We start from the raw sequence: 11,148 nt of genomic DNA on the forward strand, positions 1-11,148 counted from the left end.
GGCTGTAAGTGCTGTGGCCCTGCCCTTCACGCAGTCCGACTTCAGGTCAATCTCATTCGTTTCTGCTTCTAAGAAGCCACAGATCGGGCTAGCTTTTGTTGTGGTGGTTAGGGTGGCTGGATCCCACATGGCTGAGGCGTGGTTTGAATCTGGGACCCCATGAACGCAGCAGTACATGTGCATACATGCCCAGATCCCAGAAGGAGGGAGAAAAGAAGGGACTGTGACACGACCATCCTCTATGGGGTGGGCGTGGGGGGGCTCTCTTACATGTTTTCTGTGTTTTTCTCTGTCTCTCCAGGAGTGGATATGTCTTCTGGCAAATGAAAACAATAATCATTTAAAGAAACCACAGTTGGAATTTTCTGGGGAGAATTCTGGCTCCACCTCTGAGAGCTTCCTCACTCTTCTCCCTGGGGCAAGGATGGCTTTAGTCAGGCAGGCAAATCCTTGAGGGATTCCTCATCTTCACAAGAGCATGTCCACCCCTCCCTTATCTCCTCACTTGTCTGGACTGCCTATGGGTCAGGATTTAACAGACTATATTGTCACAACACATCATTTCAGGCTTGCTGTCACCTCCTACGTATCAAAAGCACAGCAAAAGTTAAGGCTAGTTGCCTCTGAAGAGGAGAACCGAGTAAGTGGAGGCTGAGTGAGAAAGAAACTTAAAAAAAATTACTTATTTCTCCCATTCAGACAGCACACCCATCAGCGTCTTGACACTGATCCACTCCCAGCCTTGGCCAGACTCCGATCACACACCTGCAAGCCCCAGCATACTCTGAGCAGTCTCAGGACACAAGCCTGGAACCTTCCCCTGTGGGTCAGCCTGGCAGTCCTTCATGTCTTTCGGCTTTGCTGCCACCCAACTCCCACATATTCATTTGTACTTTTTTTTTTAAGAATTATTTTATTTAATTTTTGAGTTTATTTTAATTTGATCAGAGAGAGAGACACACACACACACACACAGAGGGAAAGTGAGAAAACAAGCCACCAGGTCTGGGACTCAAACCATGGTCAGCCATGTGGGAGTGTCCAGTGCCTTAATCACCATGACGTCCTTTGTACTTTTAAAATTCTGACCTGTGTGTGTGCATGCGTGTGTGTGTGTATGCACATAAAATATAAATTAAATGACAAAAACATAAACCCACACACACAAAACACAAAAAAACAACCTAAGCAGAGGCTTGGTTCCATGGCCTGGTGATTGAGGCAGCTGGAGCCACATGGCCAACTTTGCAGTTTGAATCCCAGAGCTGGCCAGGCATGTGAGCATGTGTGCCCAAAATCCCCAAAAGAGGGAGAGATGGAGGAGAAGGGATTGAGGCAAGACCGTTCTCCACAGAGGGATGCTTTCTCCTCTCTCTCTCTGTCTCTGTCTCTCTCTGGCAATCTCTCTGTCTCTCTCTCTCTCTCTGGCAATCATCTATACCCTCTAGCAAAAAACAAACAAACAAAAACCAACAAAACTACGCAGAGAGAAAAGCAACAATTAGCACAGAGAGAAATGAACTTCAAGCCTCCAGAGAGCCAGAATGCCTCTTTCCATCGACAATCTGAAAGACTAGAAAAACAGATTTCCTCTTGCCTATTTTCCACTTGGTTTTGGGCATTTCCATGTCTAAATCTAAGTCAAGGGCTCAGCTGGAGTGGAGGGGAGTGGAGTGGGAGGAGGGCTTGTCCCTCAGGGGACACTGGGCAATGTCTGGAGACTTTGAGGTGGTGAGATGATTTTGGTTTCTCCTAGAGAGGGGCCAAGGATGCTTCTAGAGCTCCTGTGATGCCCAGGACAGTCCCCACCACAAAGAGCTATCCGATACAATCGGTCGGTAGTGCCCAGGTTGAGAAACCCTGGTCTAAATATACCTCACATGAGCTTCTGTAAAGCCGTGGTGGATTATCCTGTTCCTAAATTAATAGAGTGACTTTAAACCTGGAAAGGGCACTGTACACATTGCATGCACTCACAACGTCTCCAGTTTTTATATTGTTCCCCCTGTCCTTTACCTCAGGCCCTGTCCTCAGACTCTCCCCTCCTCTCGCTCCACAGCTTCAGTGACGCTGGACATTTTTTTTTTTTTGGTCCCTGGCTTGGGTGCCAGTAAGACTATATTTGGGGGAGGCTTTTTTGCATCTGAGCTCCTCATAAGACATCTGCCCCATCTTAGCTAGGCTAGGGTTACCCCCAGTTTGGCTTATTGCTCCTTCCTTGGATGTGGGGTAAAATCAGGAAGACGGGGATTGTCTGGGAAGGTATTAGGACGGTGCATGGAGAGGCCAAAGATGTGGCCTCTTTGCATTAAACTAGGTGCCTCAGCAGAATTGCTGAGAGCAGGACACAGGGTGAGCTCCCATGATCAGTAAGACACGTCTCTGCCTCCACCAGCTCCCAGCTCTCAGTGGAAGCAGGAGGGCCCAGGGTGTCTTATACCCACCTGGTCAGTCCCGCCAGACCCATTTGCAGAGGTGGACACCTTAGCGAGCCCTGCAGAGCAAAGGTGACTCATTCTACTCAGGCCAGGCCAACAGCCTTTCCTGCACAGGGAAAGGCACCTTCAAGTGGCCTCTGGCCTTGGTCTTGCCTAGGACCAGGGATGAGCTGACCCAGGCTATCTGATAGAGACCAAATGGCCTTGCAAATTCTGGACCCTGAGCTAGATCTCTCCAGCAACCCCGTCAGGAATGTTGTCTGTGGGGAGCATTTGTGTGGGGTGTGCACACATGGGAATGTCAGCCTTTCATTTAGGGTTGGCAAGTCTCCTTGCAGCCCTCCTGGCTCAAGATTCAAGAGAAATACAGATCTATCCTTGTCAGCCTACGACATGGCTTAGCTGTTATTAACCTAAGTGTGTGTTAGAGAGGACTGCAGGCCTAGAGGAGGCCCAGGGCTGGCCAATGTGCAGGCCTTATCCAGGCTAGGTGATGAGTATGGCCAGGGTCCTGTGTGTGAGAGCCAGCTCACAGCAGGGGACCGTCCCGCCTCAATGACTACACTGACACTGCTGAAAGACGGAGAGTGGAAAGAGAAGGAGCCAACATGGGATGGCAAGAAAATGTCATGTCAAAATTCCACCCGTTTTTTTCCATTTTCTTTCTTTTTCTTCTTTCTCTTCTTTTTATTTTTTTGGTGATTTGCCCAAGGGCACATGCACTCCCCAGAAAGAGAGAGAGAGAAAGAGAGAGAAAAAGTGAGAAATCACCCCCTGTAACAAATGGCCATGCAGCAATCCCTCTCCTCCATTTCTCCTTCCTTTCAGGGTTTTGGGCATCCACACATGCCCAGCATGATTGTCAAGTTGCTGGGTCCAGGACTCAAACCGCGTGGTCGGCCGTGTGGAATCCAGCCACCTTCACCACTGCTGGCTTTCCACTCATTTCCTTTCAAAAAATGTGGAAAAGGCCAATAAAATGGTTTATCAAAGCAGTATCCTAAAGCAGAGAGTATCAACTTCAGAGAGGCATTTGACACATTGAACAAAAGAACATTGACTGGGTAATAAACAGGAGGTGAAGGAGTGGTTGAAGAACGGTGCTCGAAGGTGTGAAGACTGAGTGACAGAAATCTGCTTCTGGCTTCGTCAAATGGCCCCATCCAAGCAAACAGGGTTGGGATAGGCAGGGAAGAGGAGGCTCCTATGCAAATAGTTTTCTTCTGCATAATTTTTTTAATGTCTTATTTATTTTTTTTTTGCTATAGGGCATGTGCTCTTGCTGGAGAGAGACAGAGAAAGTGGCCTATCACCCCCAGGGGGGAGGGAATGGCCACACCACAATCCCCTCTCCTCCATTCTCCTCTCAGGGTTTTGGGCACACATGCACATACTCCCAGCATGTCTTTCAAGCTGCCAGGTCTGGGACACAAACTGCAAAGTTGACCGTATGGAATTCAGCTGCGTCAACCACCATGCCACCCACTGGCCCTGTATTAATACGTTCTTAGAGGAGGAGTAAGATCATGTCTATCATTTATTTGATCATATCATAGCTGAGAACCCTTGACAGCCAGGCTTAGAGCTGTACCCTGCCTCCTTGCCCGGAGGAGAGGTCAAAAGTCTCTCCTATTTGCTGTGGGATCAGAAAGGGGATGCGCAGATGACGTAAATCAGGGCCCCGTTTTCCCTGTGTTCTACTGTTGGACGTGGCTGACTAGCCCTGCTTCGAACGACTCCTTATTTGCCCCTCATTTCCCTCTTCCACCCATGCCATATAGCAGCCTGAGTTCCCTTCCTGACTCGGGATAAGATAGCGTAGTCTCTGAATTTCTTTTACAAGCCCAGGCTGTCTTGGGGAATAGGCAGGTGTGGTGTGTGCACAGTAGGACAACAACTGCCTTCTACCAGAGCTAGAGTGGGAGGTTGAAGGCCAGACCCGGGTAGGGCAGAGCTGAGGCCCTCTATGATGAGTGGAGTGTAGAGGAGGGAGAAACGTGGCGGGTGAATTGCAAGTGCCTTGTGGTCATCATCCCCCTGACCTTTTCTCCATGTGAGTTACCTTGTAATAACCTGTGCCGTGCCCCATTGGAGTCATCTTGCTTGCCCTTTTTTGTCTCACCAACCTCACATGCCAACACCAGTAAAGAACCTCTTGACCAGTACCTGCAATGAGTGTGAGCCAGCAAGTTCTTTTCGTCTCCACCTGGACTAGAGGGAATAAGGGAGCAACTGAGTCTCTCCTGTTTGCTGTGGGACCATGAGAGACTACAGTGGGCGAGTAGCCAGGAGGTGTGGCAGCAAAGGCGGACATACCTGGGGATGTACAGGGCCCAGAGGGGCAGAGGCCCCGCCCCGTTGCCCCCACACCCTCGAGCACATACACTCAGGCTCTCCTAGTGAGCCTTGGAGGCTATGCCTGCCAAGTGTTTAGCCAGTGAAGCCAACACATTGAGGAGACTCTGCCGGAATTGGCCAGGCTGGAAGATGGGCCACAGCCACCAAGATGAAGCTCAGAGCGAACACAAGGCCTGCTCTTGGACCCAAGCCACAGCAGCACTTATGCAACCTTGTGTGTGTGACAACGATTTGTTTTATCGACTGCAAGTTCACTGCAGTCCGCAATGTGCGTGGCTGCCCAAAAGTCCAGCGCATATCCCTGGTGAAAGTGGCCACAATGCAGGGGGAGGGGGCTGACCCCTTGCTCTGCCCAGACCCCTCTGTAGGAGAGCACCTAGTCTGAACCCTGCAGTGTCTAGCGACTCTGGGCCTGGGCCCTGCTCATGCCTAGCCTGAAGATGAGGAAGGTCATGGGAGAGGTCAGTCGGAAGAGTGGCTGATGACGTGAAGAGGGATGAGGTAACTGAGGGAGGCTCCAGGGGAGAATGGGAGTCCACAAGGGAAAGTACTGGGCAAGAGGTTAGGTTTTACTACAGAGAATTTCTACCTGTTGGAGCTGTCTGGAGATGGACCTGGTGGCCTCAGAAGGGCGAGAGCCCTGCTTATGATGGAGGGCTTGCATGTGCTTCGTGTGTGGCACGTGCTAGGCCCAGAGCTGACAGCTTCGTAGGGATTTCTCCTACCGTCTTCCCAACAAGCTTGCAATGTTACCTCCATTTCTCAAAGGAGGGAACAAGCTCAAAGAGACCAAGTCCCAAGGTCATGTGGCTAATAAATGATAGGGTGCCGCCTGCAGCCTCAGCAGTCCAACTTTGAAGTCTCTGTTATTACTCACTGAGGGATTCTGCCTTCTTGTTCCTGAAGGATTGGAGTGTAGTTGGACGATTGTCAGCCATTCATATATTCAAGCAACAAAAACATTAATGCCAGCTATAGTCCCCAGGTACTGTGCCTGCAGCGTGGACAGAAAGACTCCTGGCCCAAGGGGTCAGCAGGTGGCATGGTGGTGAAGGCATGGGACACTCCCCCATGGCTGACCACAGTTCAAGTCCTGGACCTGGAGGCTTACTTTCTCATTCTCTCTCTCTCTCTCTCTCTCTCTCTCTCTCTCTCTCTCTCTCTCTCTCTCTCTCTCTCTCTCTCTCTCTCTCTCTCTCTCTCTCTCTCTCTCTCTCTCTCTCTCTCTCTCTCTCTCTCTCTCTCTCTCTCTCTCTCTCTCTCTCTCCCTGTGTGTGTGTGTGTGGTCAAATTAAAATAAATTAATTAATTAATTAATTCTGAAAAAAGGGCGGGAGGAGTGGTAGGGTTTATCCGCTCAACTCCGCAAAGACTCTAGGTGCCGTGGCCTCATCAGGCACCCAGCACGCACCCTGTCCGCAGCCATGATGCCCAAGAGGAAGGTCAGCTCAGCCGAGGGGGCGGCCAAGGAAGAGCCCAAGAGGAGATTGGCAAGGTGGTTGGCTAAACCTCCTGCAAAAGTGGAGATGAAGCCAAAAAAGGCGGCAGGGAAGGATAAATCTTCAGACAAAAGAGTGCAAACAAAAGGGAAAAGGGGGTAACCAGCGGTTAGCGTAATGGCTATGTCGCTGGACTCCCACGTAGTCGACCGCGGTTCGTGTCCCGGACCCGGTGGCTTAAAACTCACTCCGGGCGTGTGTGCGTGCGTGCCCAAGATCCCGAGAGGAGAATGGAGGAGAAGGGATTGCGGCGTGACCATCCCCCCTGGCAGGCGAGAAAGAAGTCCGTCTGAGTAATGTCATATACCATGTCTTATCAGTGGTCCCTGTCTCCCTTCTTGTACAACCCAGAGGAATCTTTTTATCAACTATTTTGTAAATGCAAGTTTTTTAGTAGCTCTAGAAACATTTTTAAGAAGGAGAGAATCTCCCCTCCTCCCATTTTTTAAGTGTAAATGCTTTTTTTTAAGAGGGGAAATCATTCACTGGTTATTTTTCAGTACAACCAGAGAATAGTGGGATATTGACTTATAGGAGGCTTTGACTCTCTTGCGTGTCAGCTTAACATTCCATAGGTGGGGGCAGGAGTTTTTATATCCTAAATACAAAGCATACTAAATGGCAGTTTGGAGTCACAGTCATGCATTTAAGGTGTCTTGAATATTTTAAATTGCTTCTATTGTGTTTTTTAGTAGTATTATATCCTAAAGAAAAACCACTCTTTGACTGTTGTTCTCCCTGTCAGAGTTGTGTGCACTCTATGACATCTTTGGTCGTGGTAGTCCAGTTTTCCTAATAATTCTGTTAATGTGCTGTGAAAGATTGGAAATTTGAAGTATGTCGTGTGTATGATACTAAATTGTGATTTGGTGGGACTTACATAACAGCTTTCAAATTCTGAAGAGAGTGGTTCTTGATATCCTCTTAAGGAAAATTTGCCTACAAATTTTAAGCTGGAATGTCACTGGAATAACTTAAAAAGTATCACTAGACTTGGCTTTTAAAATTTTTGGTATGTATGTTAAGAATTGGGTGCAAATAGAAATGTTTGTACTGATCCTTGACACAGCCAATAAATCTGAATTGCAAAATAAATAAATAAATAATTCTTTTTTTTTTTTTTTTGAGAGGTTTTTGCTATAGGGCGCGTGTGCTCGCCAGACAGACAGAGAGAGACAGAGAGACAGAAAGTGAGAAATCACCCCCCAGGGGGGATGGTCACGCCGCAATCCTTCTCCTCCATTCTCCACTCGGGATCTTGGGCATGCATGCACACGTGCCTGGAGTGAGTTTCAAGGACACGAACTGCGGTCGACTATATGGGAGTCCAGCGACATAGCCATTACACTAACTGCTGGTCCCAAAAAATAGATAATTCTTAAAAAAAAAAAAAAAAAGACAGAAAGACTCCTGGCCTCCATGAGCTTCTAGCCCAACCCAGCCTTGTACTCATTTAGACTAGGGGACATTGCCACCCACAACTAGGTTGGCCTTTTGGAAGCTTGGGAGAGGAAAAAGTAGAAAACCCAGGATGCATAGCAAACTGTGTGGCAGACACTTGGCGTGGATCCTGAGTCTTTTGGTTTTAATATACGATTAGTTATTTAATTAGGTTCTTGGCAAGAAATGTAGAACACCAATTTGTGAGGATAAACTTCTTTTGCAAGGACAGACACGGATCACAGGTAGCCCTGGAGCTGAGGAACAGCTTTGATTTTGGTAAAATGTGCGAGTCCACAGCTTTCCGATCAACTTTGCACTGCCTTGTAATCTTATATTTCTCCTTCGCTGTGTCTAAGATCTCACCTTCTTGGTGTCTAGGCTTCTGCAGCTTCTTTCTCTTGAAGTAAGCATCGGTAAGGTGCTTTGGGATTTTTACTTTGCTAATATCAATTTTCGTAGAGGTGGTGATGACAAATCTCTGGTGTGTTCTACTTGATTGAGGACCAGCCATTCAGTTACAAGTAGCAAGCCACTGCTCAGCTGCTTCAGGAAGACCACTCTCTGGCTTCTGTGACGTCCAGTGAGGATGATCAGAATGGTCCCAGGAGTGAGGCTGGCTCAACAGCTTTCGCGGCACATCTTCAGTAGGATAATACCTAGGCATTTTGTGCAGTTTAACCACCCGGATACCACCATTCTTGTCTCCACCAACTGGTTTAGTGACAGTAGCTAGAACCTTCTCCTTTTTCTTTTCGATCCTGGATTTAGTGGTCGAGTATTTCCTCTTGTACGTGGCCTTCCTGGAATACATGGCAGACCGGGAGTATCTGCCGATGCCCCAGACTAGGACAGGGTTTCAGCTGCAATGGGGTTTCCCCTTCTTGGGATTTTTTAGCCTTGAGATCACCCTTTTTAACCTTGCCACTGGCATCGGCCTTCTTGGCTTCAGGTTTCTTCTTAGTATCCTGCTTCGCAGCTTTTTCACCTGCCATCCTGTACAGTGGGAAAGAGAACTCGGGTCTTGAGGGTTTTTTGTTGTTGTTGTTGTTCTTGTTTTTTTTTTTTTTTTTTTTTCCCGAACGGTGCTTGTGCTTGCTGGAGAGAGACAAAACAAGGAAAAGTGAGGAATCAACCCCATGGCAAGGGATTAGCCATGCTGCAATCCCTTTTCCTCCATTCTGCTTCTGGGATTTAGGACATGCACACACACACTCGCCTAGTGTGATTTTCAAGCCACCAGGTCCAGGACTTGAACCACAGTTGGCCATATGGAAGTCCAGTGCCTTAATCACCTGCTGGTCCCAGTCTTGACCTTTTGATGGTGACTAATTGGGAATCAGGAGACTAGGGTTCCATACAAATCTACCACGAGCAATAAACTTCTTTATGGATCTCAGTGTCCTCACTGGCAGGTTTCTGAGGTTCTTTCCAAAGCCCAAATTCTATTTAGTTTTGGAATGTACCTGCTTCTTTTGCAGTGTCTAGAAATTTTCAGAATGGTGATAATGGGCAAGTTCCTGTCATGAGGGGCTGAAAACCCCATTAGTTCAGTTCCTGCTAAGGCGTGCTTCAGGCAGCAGGGAGCTCGCTCTGTGGTTCATGTTTCATTGAATTTTCTCTACTTGTTCATTTTGCATTTCATTTCTCTGTTCATATCCTTAGTATCTTCTATTTATTTGGGATTTAATGTACTCTTCTTATGCTTCTCCAGGTGAAAGTTTAAATGTTAAACATTACTTCTTTCTTCTCTAATATAAATATTTAAAGCTATAAGTCTCCCCCAAAGCACTGCTTTAGCTGTATCCCTCTATTTTTGATACATTGTTTTTATTGTCACTCAGTTAAAATTCTTTTTCTTTCTCCTTTTTTTTTTTTTTTTTTTTTTTTTTTTTTTTTTTTGTAGTTTGCCAGAGGGTATGTGCTTGCAGGACAGAGAGAGAGAGTGACAGAGAAAGGAAAAGTAAGAAAGCACATCCCATAGGGAATGGTCAAACCACAACCCTTCTCCTCTATTTCTCCCTCCTTTTGGGATTTTGGACACGCACAGGCACCTGGCATGTTTCTCAAGCACCAGGTCTGGGACTGGAACTGTGCAATCAACCTCGTGGTATCCAGCTGCCTTAACCACCATGCCATGGCCCCCACTCATATTATTTCTAATTTCCCTTGTGGTTTCTCTTTTGATCCACAGATGTATACTGCCAATTTTCTAAGTGTTTAGATGTATATTGCTTATTTCTTTTTTTTGGGGGGGGGGCGTAGAGGTTTTTGTTATAGGGTGCATGTGCTCGCCAGAAAGAGAGAGAGAAACAGAGAGAAAGCGAGAAATCACCCCCCATGGGGGATGGCCACGCCACAATCCCTTCTCCTCCGTTCTCCTCTGGGGATCTTGGGCGTGCACGTACATGTGCCCGGCATAAGTTTCAGCCACCAGGTCCAGGACTCAAACTGCGGTCGACTACATGGGAGTTCAGCAACATAGCCAATATGCCAACTGCTGGTCCCTACATTGCTTATTTCTAAGTGTTTGCTTTTCCATGTATCTTTTCGTTATTGCTCTATCTTCAGTTTCACTGAGCCTTTTTTCTGCTGTCCTATCTGCTACTAAATCATATGGTAATTTTTCCATTGCATATATTGTACTTTCAGTTCTGGAATTTCCATGTGGTTCTTTTGTCTTCTTCCCATTCTTCTGTTGAGATAAATCTGTTAGTTCATAACCATTTTCCCCTACCAGTTCTTGAACATATTTATAATAGGTGTTTAAAGTCCTTTATGCTGATGCTAACTTTGGGTCTCCTCAGGGTATTTTATTGACTGCTTTTTGTTTTGACTATGGGTCACTTTTTTTTTTTTTTTGAGAAAGAGAGAGATTTTTGCTATGGGCATGTGCACTCGCCGGAGAAGACAGAAAGCGAGAAGTCACTCCCCAGAGGGGGAAGCCATGCTGTAATCCCTTTTCCTCCAGTCTTCTCTCGGGATCTTGAGGACCCTCACACATGTGCCTGGCATGAGTTTTTTAACTCGCCAGGTCCAGGACTCAAAACCGCAGTCGATTACATGGGCAAATTCTATTTAGTTTTGGAATGTACCTGCTTCTTTTGCAGTGTCTAGAAATTTTCAGAATGGTGATAATGGGCAAGTTCCTGTCATGAGGGGCTGAAAACCCCATTAGTTCAGTTCCTGCTAAGGCGTGCTTCAGGCAGCAGGGAGCTCGCTCTGTGGTTCATGTTTCATTGAATTTTCTCTACTTGTTCATTTTGCATTTCATTTCTCTGTTCATATCCTTAGTATCTTCTATTTATTTGGGATTTAATGTACTCTTCTTATGCTTCTCCAGGTGAAAGTTTAAATGTTAAACATTACTTCTTTCTTCTCTAATATAAATATTTAAAGCTATAAGTCTCCCA

Source organism: Tupaia chinensis, unplaced genomic scaffold (genome assembly GCF_000334495.1).
Source record: "Tupaia chinensis unplaced genomic scaffold, TupChi_1.0 Scaffold000192_1, whole genome shotgun sequence".
Taxonomy (NCBI): domain Eukaryota; kingdom Metazoa; phylum Chordata; class Mammalia; order Scandentia; family Tupaiidae; genus Tupaia; species Tupaia belangeri.